This window comes from Vombatus ursinus, unplaced genomic scaffold (assembly GCF_900497805.2).
Source record: "Vombatus ursinus unplaced genomic scaffold, bare-nosed wombat genome assembly UNPS02014818.1, whole genome shotgun sequence".
In the NCBI taxonomy this organism is placed as follows: Eukaryota; Metazoa; Chordata; class Mammalia; order Diprotodontia; family Vombatidae; genus Vombatus; species Vombatus ursinus.
The window spans coordinates 39,387,628-39,401,183 of NW_020954596.1; the positions used below are offsets into that span (position 1 = coordinate 39,387,628).

General features: G+C 35.5%; 1 pseudogene; it reads left to right on the forward strand.

The window, feature by feature from the left end:
- Positions 1-12,341: 12,341 nt before the first annotated feature.
- LOC114023793 lies at positions 12,342-12,845 on the forward strand (annotated as a pseudogene).
- The last annotated feature ends 711 nt before the right edge of the window (positions 12,846-13,556 follow it).

Sequence of the window (13,556 nt, forward strand, 5' to 3'; positions counted from 1 at the left end):
CTAAGGCAGGTATTTTTCTGCCTTGTATATCATGTTGCTTCTCCTTAGTCAAAAGTGTTGGCAGAAAATGAAATGTATATGTGTATTGTGCATGTGTTTGTATGTATGTATGTATGTATGCATGCATGCATGTAATGGAGGACTGGCCTGCATTCTCTGAGAATAGAGCTCCATTGGTAATACTCTAGTCAAATATACTATAATAGAAATACATATATGGTTGATTATTTTTGTACTATTATGTCTTTACTTGGTAGGAGAAAGAAAAAGAGAATGAGGAACAAGGAGGAAGTGGAGAAGAATGAGGGGAAGCAGAAAAAGGAAGAGGAGAGGAGAAGAATGAGGAGAAGGGGGACAAGGTGGAGCCAATGAAGAAGATGAACAAGAACAAGAAGAACAAGGACAAAGACAATAATAAAAACAAGAACAAGAAGGAGGAGGGAAGAGCAAAAGAATTTTCATTAAGCTAACCATTTGCAGGGGGAAAGTATATTCATTTTTTTCAAATGAATATATTCTGTATGATTCTAAAGAAAGATGTTTCTAAATAGTATTAGGACTTGGGGGGAAACTCAGGAAACTCATCAAACACTAGTGAAATGATAGTCATGAAGATGCAGACAGAATAACTCACCAATATTTCTGAAGCCAGGTAATTAGGGTTCTCTAGGGTCAAGGAGGACTTTATCCATCTAGTCCCAATTTCTGTATATGGGAGGGTATATATTGAAAGAACACAGTTCATTCTCTTATTCAGAATCCTAAAGATACAATGGGAGTGAACAAGGGGAGATGGGGATACACACACATATTTTGAAAAATAAGTTATTCTTTTTCTTTCTGATAACTTTGGATAATTCTTCCAGAAAGTTCCCAGAAGGAGGTAGAGTAAGTTAATAAGGGAAGAAATGGCTCTTTCTAGTGTCTCAAGCAATAGATAATATAAACAGATCTATTCAAGTGACAGCTTGCCACCCATGTCTGGCAGATAGGTAAAAATAACAAATGTCTGTCTATGGGTTATGTTTTGGCATCTATAATTACTGATTCACAGAGGATTAGTTCAAAATCTTCATTAGGAGCTATTCAAATTCTAGGCGTGAGATTGTTCTATGTTCTTAGAAATAAGATGACTTGTGATTTTGAGACAAATAAAAAACATTTTAAATTATAGAAGTTTTGGAGAGAGTTTTACCTGATGCCAATGAGGATATTTAATTAAATTCAATAAACAGTAAGTGTTTAATGTATAAAGATATTATGCTAGGCACCGAAATAGAAAGACAAAAACAAAACAGTTCCTGTCCTTGTGTACTTTAAATTCTTGCAGAGGATACAACATGTACAGAGATTATGTAGAAAGTAATTTCAAGATGGGGGAACAGTTGGACTGGGGGGTGGGAAAGAGGGAAGGTCAGGTAAGATCTCTTGTAGGAGATGGACTTTGAGATATACTTCAAAGAAAACTAAAGATTTTAAGAAGTGGAAACAAGGATGCATTTCATGGTAAACACAGGGTACCTATTACATTTAAGAATAGGCAATGGCAAAGTAACTTGTCAAACAATATATTGACTTGAGTAATTTATATAAATCCTAACTACTCTTTATCCCCTAAAATACGTGAAATTTCCTCAACTCTGTAGCTTTGCTTTATTCCAAATACCTTGAGTATCCCATTTTTGCTACTTTACATGACGGATTCCTACCCATGTTTTAAAGTCCAACCCAAAAGCCACCACCTACACTAAACTTTGCCTAATATCCCAAGTTGGTAACACTTTTCACTTTAGTCCTCACATAGTACATTGTCTTACACTTCTTTGATGCACTTATCATATGTTATTGATACATGATATGAATTATATAATATATGATACCAGTATAGCTGATCATATGTCCTTTCTCCCTTGTTGTTATTCAGTCATTTTAGTCATGTCAGACTCTTTATGACTCCATTTGGGGATTTTTTTTTGGCAAGGATACTAGAGTGGTTTGCCATTTCCTTCTCTAGTTCATTTTACAGATGAGGAATTGAGGCAAACAGGGTTAAGTGACTTGCTCAGGGTCATACAGCTATTAAATATGGGAAGCCAGATTTGAACTCAGAAAGATGAGGCCTGGTGCCCTATACACTGTGCCACCTAATGGCTGCATTTTCCCTAGTTGACTGTAATATCACAATCACCAGGATTGTATATTTTCTGAACTTTGTATCTCCACTAGCACCTACCTAGCACAGTGCACAAGAGATGTTTAATACATGTTTGTGGGATTGAATCAAATGATGCCACAGGAACTGGAGAAATTAGAGATAGGTGAATCTTGCTCACATGGAAAAGTGAAATAAACTCTATAGGAAAATAAAGGGGCAGGAAAGGGTGATGAATCCTTGAAAATGGGAAGAGTATTGGGAATGATTATATCATCAATTATATATCATTATATCATGGATATAGGAAACTCCCAATTGAGGAATCTCTATTAATGCTGGTTGGCACTTTCTCTACAAATTATGGTCTTAGAAAAATGTCTACAGCAATTAGAAATCAAGTGACTTGTCCAGGATTATAGCCACTATGTGAAAGAGGCAGACTACTTTTTTATCCACCAAATCATGCTAAAACATAATAGGGAATAAAATATTCTCAATTAGCAATCAAACAGAAAAAAAATAATCTAGGACCAATTTTATATTTGATCATAAGAATGGTTCTGTGCCTCAGTTTCTCTCTTTACAACAGGAGAGTGTGATGAAATAAGCAAATGTCCAATCTTGGAGTCAACAGATCTTGGTTGAAGTCCTGCCTCTGGCATATAGTCTTTGTGACCCTGGGCAAGTCACATAACTCCTTAGGGAAGAAACTAAGACCCAGAGCTCCATAAGGAGTTTCATAAGGAGTCATAAATCACAGTGAAGTTGCTGAGTAGCTGAAAGGAGTTGACACACTGGGACCTCCCTTCATCAATTCACATCTAGGGGAGGGGTAGAAATAATGCTTCTGCTGCTGCTGACAAATGATGATAAGGAAGAATTTGAGGCAGAAATTCCAGTGAACAAATCCGAAAAAACAATAATGATTGAAAACAGACACATGGACAACAAGGATTAGTCACAATTTGGAGTTATTTAAAGAAGGTGACTACTGCGTATACTTACGGTAGAGAACAGTGGTGTCAGATTTAAACAGAAGAGGAACCCTGTAGCTGCATATTAACTAAGAAAACCAAAAATTAACCTTATATCTATGTGGTTTTATATTTGTATTTATTTTGTTAAACATTTTCCAAACATTTTAATTTAGTTTGACAGGCACTTAGGAATTTGGGGTCCCTTTGCACCTCGTAAGCCTCATGTTTGACACCTCTGGTGCCTGGCCTACTCAATATGACATATAAATTCTGTTCTTGATTCTGCCACTGACTGACTCTGCCCTTGGCTACCCGTGCAGCCAGTAGATAACACAATGTCTTAGGGAAATGATCCAGGAGGCATCACTTCCCCCCTGTTTCAGTAAACCCTTGACAGTAAAAGCTACCAATTTCTTGCAGGAATTATGGGAGGCTTCTTTTCTGGGATTCTCAAGAACCAACTAGATAAATCATAAGAAAATATAAGAAAAAATGTAAGAACCCATTTGCACCTTTGGGAAATAGATTGAGAATGTGGCAGACCTTTGAAGTTTATTCTGCTCTTTATTTTAGAGACAACACGATATTTAGCATTCCCCTTTCTTTGCCTGCATATCTAATTTCAAAAACACTTAAAATACACAGCCTTTGCTGCTTCCTTCAGAAACCTATCTTTATGAATTTATAGCTCACATTATAAGCATTTCTTTTTCCTTTTCTTTTTCTGAACAACTCAGATTCTCATAGGCTTTCATTGGCAAAATCAATTTCATTTCCTCAGGCTGTTTGAGTCTGATTTTTTTCTGTCTTATGTTGCACTATCTACTTCTACTGTCTCCTTTTTTGGAGTAGAGACTGATCTATGCTGACACACATGCCCAATTTTTCATGTTGCCAAATTTAACATAACTTCTTCCTTTCCTAGGCATTTCATGAAATTAATTGAGTTTTAGGACTCTTACATGAGTTAAGGCAGATCAGGAATAAGTAATTAAAAGAGAATCACTTTTAAAAAATTGTCTCAGTGTTCACAGATCACAGAAATCAAGCAATTATTAAAGGTATTTTTTTAGGCATATGACCGCCTTTTCAGTTAGTACCATTTTCAATTTATGAATGGTAAATTGGTACCTAGGGCAGCTAGTCTGCTCATTGGATAGAGTGCCAGACCTTGAGTCAGGAAGATCTGGGTTCGAATCCAGTTCAGACACTAACTAGCAATGTGACCCTGGGCAAGTCACCTAACCCTGTTTCTCTCAGTTTCCTCATCTGTAAAATGAATTTGAGAAGAAAATGGCAAATCACTCTAGTATCTTTGCCAAGAAAACTCCAAATGCATTCAAGAAAAGTTGGACACAACTGAAACAAATAAACAACAACAAAAATAACAAATTGGTACCTAAATGGAATCGTGGAAAGTTCCATGGAGTTAGTATTATAACATCTGTGAGGGCAGCCCATAGGTAATATGGAGAGATTTCCTAGTGGCTAAAAGATTGACCAACAGTAGCATGGCAGAAAGGAAGACTAGGTGGGGAAAGGATGTAAGTTCAGGTGCGGAGGCTCTGGGGAGAAGTGTACCCCATCATGAAAGCCTAGTCATTGAGAACAGGGAGTGGCCAGTAAAGAGTGAATCCTAGATGAAACTAGTTGCTATTTCCAGGAGAAAGAAGTCTAGTCCAACACAATATTGTCAGCTTCCTCTAAATTTTATAAGTTGGAATGAGGTCCCAGCTATTTTGCCTCAATGACAATGATAGGTAAACTTGCAGAGGTTAAATGAGCTGAGTTACTTCACATGTACATTTTAGCCTCTTGTTCTCTATATAGAAAGGGAATATTTTGTCCTGTCTTCCCTGGGGCCAAGATGGGGCATTGAAATTACAAAGTATTTGACTTCTGTTCATTGTTTGTTGTTATTGTTATAATTGTTAATGTTGTTACTGTTTTTTAACTTACATAACAGTAAAGTGTCTTTTTCATTTACTTTAGTGTTTGCATATAGTATTCTGGTCCTGCTTTGTTTTGGCTGTTTTACTCAGCCATTCTTTACCTACCTATGCTAGAATCATCCGGTAAAGGTAGAGTTTTCAGATTGTCATGATTAGCTTCTTTTTCCTTCATAGCTTCAGCATGATTAAAGTTAAAATTTGTTAAGTATTGAAATACACAAACACACAAATTTCATTTGGAAGTTATCTACACATCACATTATAAGCACATTTATTGCTTTTTTAGAGACCAACTCTCTTGTCATGAAATTATTAAAGATTGTGCCATGTTGCTGTTTTACTTGATCTTCTGAAATGACAGATTTTTAATTTTGTGCAGAGGATATATTATCAAACAAAGGTAGCCTTTGATGATTATGGGAACTGAATAGTTTATACAGTTACATATGACAATTTATATACTATGTCTTTTTTTTTTACTTATGAAATCCAGAAATCTTTTAAATTTCTTTTTTGAAAGCCTCTACATTGGATTAAGAACTGATATGGTAGAAATTATTTTGCTTTCAAAATTTAAAGAATATTAATTTGCATTGACAATATGAATTCTTAAATTATTATTTATTAGTTTGTACCAAAATGACATAAAGGGCAATTAAATGTATAGTCTTAAAATGCAATTAGAATTTTAAAACAATAAGACAAAATCAGAATGGAATCAGTATCATTTCAATACATTAGGCATCAGAGTGTCCTAACATAAGAAGAGAAGTATTTTTCCTGGAGGTAGAATTAGGAGGTAAAGTAAATATATTGTCACAACTAGCACTGTTTAGACAACACCATGTCTGAAGGAAATATGCTGCTAAAATAGCTACATATTAGACACTTAAAACTATTAAATTTGTAGTAGCCATAGTTCTTTATCTAGATTTGGTCTGACTTTTAAAAGCCTATCAATACAAATGTTATTGCATCTATAATAACTCTCATCTATTGTCTTGAGAAATTCCTACTGTATTTTTCTGGTAAGTATTCTCTCATCTAGGGACATGAAGAGTAGAATGGGACATTCTGATCAATGCTTAGGCAGTGATAAATGGCTGAAAGTGCTGTTTCTTATAATTGCCTGCAAAAGTGATGCACGTGGCAGGGACCCAAGAATGCTAGTCTTTCCTCTCTGAGGATGCTTCATGAGCCCTGAGGTGACAGCAGCTGGAAGAGAGTGGAGGTGAAGAGAGACTGGCATGGAGATAAGATTGACTGAATAAGGACAGAAAGACCATTAGAGTGGTTCCAGCTCTGACACTTACTAGTTTTGTAACTTTAGGCAAAACATTTAATCTCCCTAAGCCTTCCTTAGTTTTCTTGTTGCTAAATAGGGATGCTAACCTTACTTAAGTTACAGGGATGTAGGGAGAATCTTATGTGAAATAATATGTGTGTAAGGATGGAGTTGATTGAGTAAAAAAAAAAACAAAAATAACTCAGCTCCCTTAAAGTATGTGCTGGTGAAAGAGTGTGTCACAGACTTTTGTGCGGATGCCTGATACAAACTATTCATATTATACCACATCGAAAAGCTAATTGAGTCTGTCTAGCCAAATGATTATCAATTGATAATCACAGTGGAAAACAGAGGGAAATGGAGACTTGAGCATCTAATATTAATCTTACTTGGTTACCCTTAGAGCCTTGAGGGGACCCAATTCATTAATATTGGTGGGAATTGAAATAGTGGATTTAGAGTGTGTCGAGGATGACATGGCCTTTCTTCTTGTTGAGGCTAACTAGTCTCCTTTGTCTATCATCACATCCACTCCTGATTCCATCACAATTTACCCCTTCAATCATCATTTATATCTCCTTGATTTCCAACCTTTCCATTTTCATTGACTCATTTATTAATGCCTTCAAATATGTTCTATCTCCTCCATTCTGATATATAGATATATAAATATCTTAATATATATGTACATATATATATAATTTTTTTAAAAAATCTTCCATTAAACTTGTTGACCCCTCAAGCTACTGCTCTGTTTCTATCTTACTTTTCATACCTAAATTCTTAAGAATGAGTTGAGGGGATTCTCTACACTCATTGTCTCCACTTTCTTACCTCTCACTTGCTTTACTCACTTCTTAGTGCCTTAGAATCTGGCTTCTGTCCCCACCACCACTAATTGGCTCTTCATCAGGAAACCCAATGACTTTTCCACAGTCTTCTTTCTTCTTGACCTCTCTGAACATTCAACACTGTTCACCATTCCATATTTCTGGGCACTGTCTCTTCCAAGGTCTTTTGGGAGAATAACAATGAGTTTTTGTACAGTATTTTTTGAACCTTAAAATGCTATATAAGTAATATGTAAATATGTAAGTGCTATATAAATAAAATGCTATACAAATAAACTGATATATAAAATATAAATATATAGAGAGAGAGATACAAAAAAGCAAGCTATTGTTATTATCTGGGTTTTTCATAGTCATACAACATTTATTAAGCACCTACTACATGGCTGGCACTGTGCTAAGTTCTGACATAGTCATCTCAAACTTAATAAGTCTAGAATAGAACTAATTTTCTTTCCCCTACATTGAACCCTGGACAGTTAGGTGGCACAGTGGATAGAGTGCCAGCCCTGGAGTCAGGAAGACTCCTCTTCCAGACTTCAAATCTGGCCTCAGACACTTACTAGCTGTGTGACCCTGGGTAACTTAATTAACCATTTGCCTCAGTCCTTCATGTGTAAAATGAGCTGGAGAAGGAAATGGCAAACCACTCTAGTATCTTTGTTAAGAAAATCCAAAATGGGATCACAAAGAGTCGTACATGACTGAAAACAACTGAACAACAAACTGAACTCTCCTTTTAAATAATCTGCTTCTATACAAAACACCACCACTCTTCTACTCATCAAATTTCTCAATGGAGTAATAATCTTCAACTTTTCATTATCATTCGTACCCAGTTATATATCCAATTATATATCCAATTATATATATCCAATTATATATATCCAATTATATATATATACATATATATATATATATATCCATATATACCCAGTTATATATCCAATCCCTTGGCAATTTTTGTCAATTTCACTCTTCAACATTTCTCACATCATCTATTTCTTTCTACTTGTACACAACTTATTTAGATCAGGCCCTTAATAACCGTTTTTTTTTCCTGTTCTATTGCAGAAGCTTCCCAATTCATTTCTCTGCATCTCATCTGTCTTCAATTCATACTGTACTAAGTCAGAAGTTTCCCATTGCCTTTATGAAAAATTCAATTTTTTTTTTGTGTGGTGTTTAAAGGCAACTGACAACTCATTGCTCTCCCTCACAAATTCAATGCTCTAGCCAAACTTTCCTTCTTGCTGTTTGTTCTCCATATACAATATTCCATCTCCTGCCCTTATGCCTTTGAAAAGACTGTCTTCCATGCCTGGAATGTTCTTCCTTCTCACCTCTACCATTAGTAACACCTATGTCCCTTCAAGACTCAGCTCAAATACTACCTCTTCCAAGAAGTCTTCTTGATATTTCAGTTTTTAGTACTCCCAGCAAAGAACTCTGTAAAGTTATCCCTTCCGCATTTCAACTATTCCCATCACGGTTTTCATATATCGTGAGTAGGCATAAGAAATTAAATGGGAATTTTTGGGGGGAGTTTTGCAGAAGCATCAGATGAAAGATGAAGGCTAGCAGATGACACAAAAAAGTTTGGAAGCTCAGAAATGCATAAAATATGTATATAATATTATATAATATCAGCATATTTTAATCTCTTAATAGCATAATAATTCAGATTTCCTCTCTAGTATGAAGGAAGGGCCAAAAAAATTTAGGCGGATTTTCCAGATTGGGGGTAGTGGGGCACCATGGCCCTAACCCCCGCAGTGTGGAAGGAATAACTGTATTTATTTTGAGTAGATCTTGCATTTACTTTTCAGTAAGTATATTATGTCCCATGGTAGAATTTAAGGTCTTAAGTTTAAGGACTCTTCCTTTTTTGTCTCTGGAAGCCTCTTGCCTATCACAGTACCTGACATGTAATAGGTACTTAATAAATTCTTATTTATGGACCAATTGATTGATTCTTAGATTATCAACCAGTAAGAGTTCATCTAACTGCCCTTAAAATCACAATATATAATCAGTGGATTATTTTCAACTCCCACAATTCCATTTCATCAACCACAAAGACTGTGCCCTACATTTTTCCTCCGCATTAAAATTAAGGCATTTGTTTTCTCTATCTTATATCTCAATTTAATTGTCCAATTGTTCAGTGTCAGGGTTAGTTAACTTTTCAATACTGTGCTAAAGCTCCAGATAAGTTTCTTAACAGAAAAGAAGGTACAAGTTTCAACTCCATTGCTATTTGTTTTTGACCCTTCAAAAATTCTTTATCATTAACCTTCTGCAAACCCCAAACTTGGGGCAGACTCTGTGCTACTGTCAACTAAGCAGTGGTTGAAAACATGAACAACCAGGTAGAGAGATAAAGATATAGATGGATAGAAATAGATATAGAACGACTCGTGTGTTTATATGTATACTTTGCATAATTTTATATATGAATATATAATTTGTATATATTGTTACATATAATCTGTATGTATTTATTTATATATATGTAATTTGTGTGTGCATATACATATACATATACATGTATATAAATATACACATTTTGCTAGGTACTGTCATAATGAAAGATATTTAAATAGAAGCCTCTTGATTTTACTTCAAAAAAGGCCAGTGTATTACTCGTCATTACCCATTGGGTAGCCCCCTTGTAATAAATGTAGAGAGGCATAAGAACAAAAACAGTGAAATCATCCAACATAGAAACCATATTTGATGGCATATGCAACAATCTGTTCTAAAAGGCCCCCACTTCTCTACCAAAGAAAGGAGGTGTGTTTTATCAATTGTTCTCTGGGGATGAGTGGCCACTTGTCAGCTTTAGTTTAAAGTGTTAGTTTTTGCTTTGTTTTGTTTTGTCTTAATTCTATAATGGAAGTCATTATATATACTGTTCAAAGACTTTACAATCCTAGTTTGATTTCATCTATGGGAAACTGTTTTGGGAAAGGATGGAGTACATTGTGGGTTACCCTGGACTCCACACCACCTAGGAATTTCCTTGACCTCTGTACTCCTAAATTACAGTTTTTGCTATCCAATGAAGTTAAAGTGTCTAAACATTCCTTTAAAAATCTTTGCACTATATATGTATATCCTCCTATTCATAAATTAAAACACATTTCATATGAGCTCTTTTTCTTCAATGTTGGAATTCTATTTGCTTATTTTTAAATTGACAATGAGCATAACTTTCAAAATTTCTTAAATCCCAAACCCTTTCTCACCATAATAGTTTAAGTAATTGTCTTTCTGTTTATGTAGAAAATAGTGCAATTAGATTTGCCAGTTTAAATACACATCTAACAAATTGTTGTTGTTGTCTTTTGTTTTCTTTTTTGATAAAATTTGTTATATATTAATAAAAAATAATTAGTCAAGAGTTGCTTTTCTCCAAAGAATCTATTGACTCTCCCTGCAATGAGATCAGCCTACATTATTTCCTTTGTTCAGAAAATGGATAAGAATAATCAAAGTTACACCCACTTTTCACCCATTTCCACCCATTTTGTTCATTCCTGAAATAGTTACATGGAAATATTTACACTAATTCTCAAAATGTTCCTAACAGCCTACATATATAAATACTCGCTCATTTAAAATTTTTTCTGATGCCCACTTAAAGAATATAAATTTTCAAATAGACCTTTTAAGAAAATCATGGCTTACTGAGTGCCCAAAACAGTTACGTTGAGCACAAGGCCATTTCTAGCCATGGTGATGACCTTTATAAATACAATTGCTCCCTTTGAGGGTAAATTGAATCAACTCCTATAAGAGTTGTTGTTTAAGGTAAGCAGGATTATAAATCACCTTTTATATAAACTCAGTTCAAGACCCAGTAGAAGGATTACTGGGTAGTTTTTCAAATTCAAATCCATATAAGTGCAGCATCTTTGACAAATTCAGTACTTTGCAACCAAAAACAAAAGAAAACCAGCACTTGGGATCATGATTCAAAAAGACTCATCTAACAAAAGTATTATGAAAAAATAAAGGGAATTGATTAGCATTCCTTCTGCACAACAGGTCAGTCACTATTACCATACAGTGTTAAAGAAAACAGGTGCTAAGTCAAGAAAACAGAGAGCCAGAACACTTATACAGAAAATAAATGTGATTGAAATAATGTGATTGATTTATATTTTCCAAAGATTACTAACTATAGTCAGAGGCCTAGGTTCAGGCCTGAGTCCTGAGATTTATTGTCTGGGCAATCTTGGGCAAGTCATTTAACCACCTTGGGCCCCAGCTTCCTCATCTGTAAAATCAGAGGGTTCTACTTGATGGCCTCTAAAGTTTCTACCAAAACTAAATCCATCAAACTAAGAATGTAAAGTCAATGCAACCCAAAAGACCCTTTTTACCTCAAAATTGTAATTACCTACTTTGTACCTTAAAGATATTTTATTGTTGTTACTAACTGAATGCTTAACTAGTGATCAAAATTCACTTACATCAGAGTTGTCAAGCACAAGGCCCACAACACTCTCAGGTCCCCAACCAAATTAAAATTTAATTGGGAAAAATAACAAGATAAATAAATAATAGAATAGAACACAATGTTAATATGTGGTTTTGTAACTCAGTTTTTCTAAGTCAGTTTTCTAACCCAAAAGGATCCTCATTTACGGTTTAGTGGCCCTTGTTTCTATTTGAGTTTGACATTACCACTCTACATTTTTTTTTTCTTTCAGTAAAGCAAGAGGATATTTCCAGGTTTAGCTCCATAGAACTGAAATAGGAAGTAGAAGAGGAAGAGAAGCAAAAAGGGAGGAGAAGGGAATTCCTAGCTACTAAAGCTAGCTAAATAATGGATAAACTGATTTGGCAGGTTCCCTCTTCACAGAGATTATCAAGGAAAAGCCAAGTTACTGCTTGTTAAGGATGTTGTAGAAGAGACTCTAGGCATAGCTTAGGTCAGGCGTTAGGTAGCTGACTGATCTCTGGATGCCTTTCCAACTCTGAGATTCTACAGTGTTATAAAAACTGAAGAACAGAATCCTCATTGAATGAGTCAAAATATAATTCAATTTTCTGATTTAATAAACTTTAAACAGAAAACCTTTGTTGCTGACAATCTTTTTAAAGTACATGGGTCTCTCTTCCAGAGGAGGCTCTCACACTGTCATTGCAGCCATATCTCTTGTAATCCCTGAGAAGTTCCAGCACATTTTGAGAGTGTTCAGCACCAACATTGATGGATGGTGGAAAACAGCTTTTGCCATCACAGCCATCAAGGGTGTGGGTCAAAGATATGTTCGTATAGTACTGAGTAAAGCAGACACTGACCTCAGCAAGAGGGTTGGTGAGCTCACTAGAAGATGATGCGAAGCGTTGATCACCATCATGCAGAATCTCCAGCAATACAAGATTCCAGACTGGTTCCTTAACAGGCAGTAGGATATAAAGACTGGAAAATACAGCCAGGTTCTGGCCAATGGTCTGGACAATAAGCTGCATGAAGATTTGGAGCAACTGAAGAAGATTTGGGCGTATCATGGGATTCGGTACTTCTGGGGTCTCTGGGTCAGAGGCCAGCACACCGAGACTACAGGCCACAGGGGTCACACTATGGGTGCATCCAAGAAGAAGTAAACAACTTCACTGGTCTTGTCTATTAATAAATAGTTTATATAAAACAAATAAAATGAAGTATATATTCTTACTCCATTGAGTATATTATCTTGAACACAATGAATTTTCATCTTTATTCAGATCCTTTCAATATTTCAATGTCATCATTCTGAATATCCAGTCTTGTGCAAATGGTTGGCAATGGTTGGCAGCTTTTCAAAGCAGGTTTCAATCTTTTTCCATTTGCAATGATAGTGGGGGTGTGGTATGAGTGTATGTCAGCCATTGATGCTCATGAATGAGGTTGGGGGTGGAGATATAATGACATCAGTTCAATTCTCATGGGATTTAGATAGTAAGTAAGGAACAGGTACAAATAGTCAAAGAACATAGTTAATAGCAATTCATGTAAGCAGCAAGGAGTGAGCTACACGGAGGGCAAGCAACCAACATACCGATGAAAGTTGGCTTATGTACTATATTTGTCACACGTGCCGAGAACTAGTATGGAAGAAAGAGTTGTATGATATTTGCTATCAAATTAGATAAATTTTGCTAATTCTTTTTTTGAGACATTTGTGCATCACACACATACTTACACACACACACACACACACACACACACACACACACACAAATTAAATAGCAGTGTTGCCACAAGGTGATACTGAGAAGAGATTGCATGGTACACTGGGAGGCACACGGCTTGGGAGTCAGGATAATTTAGGTCCA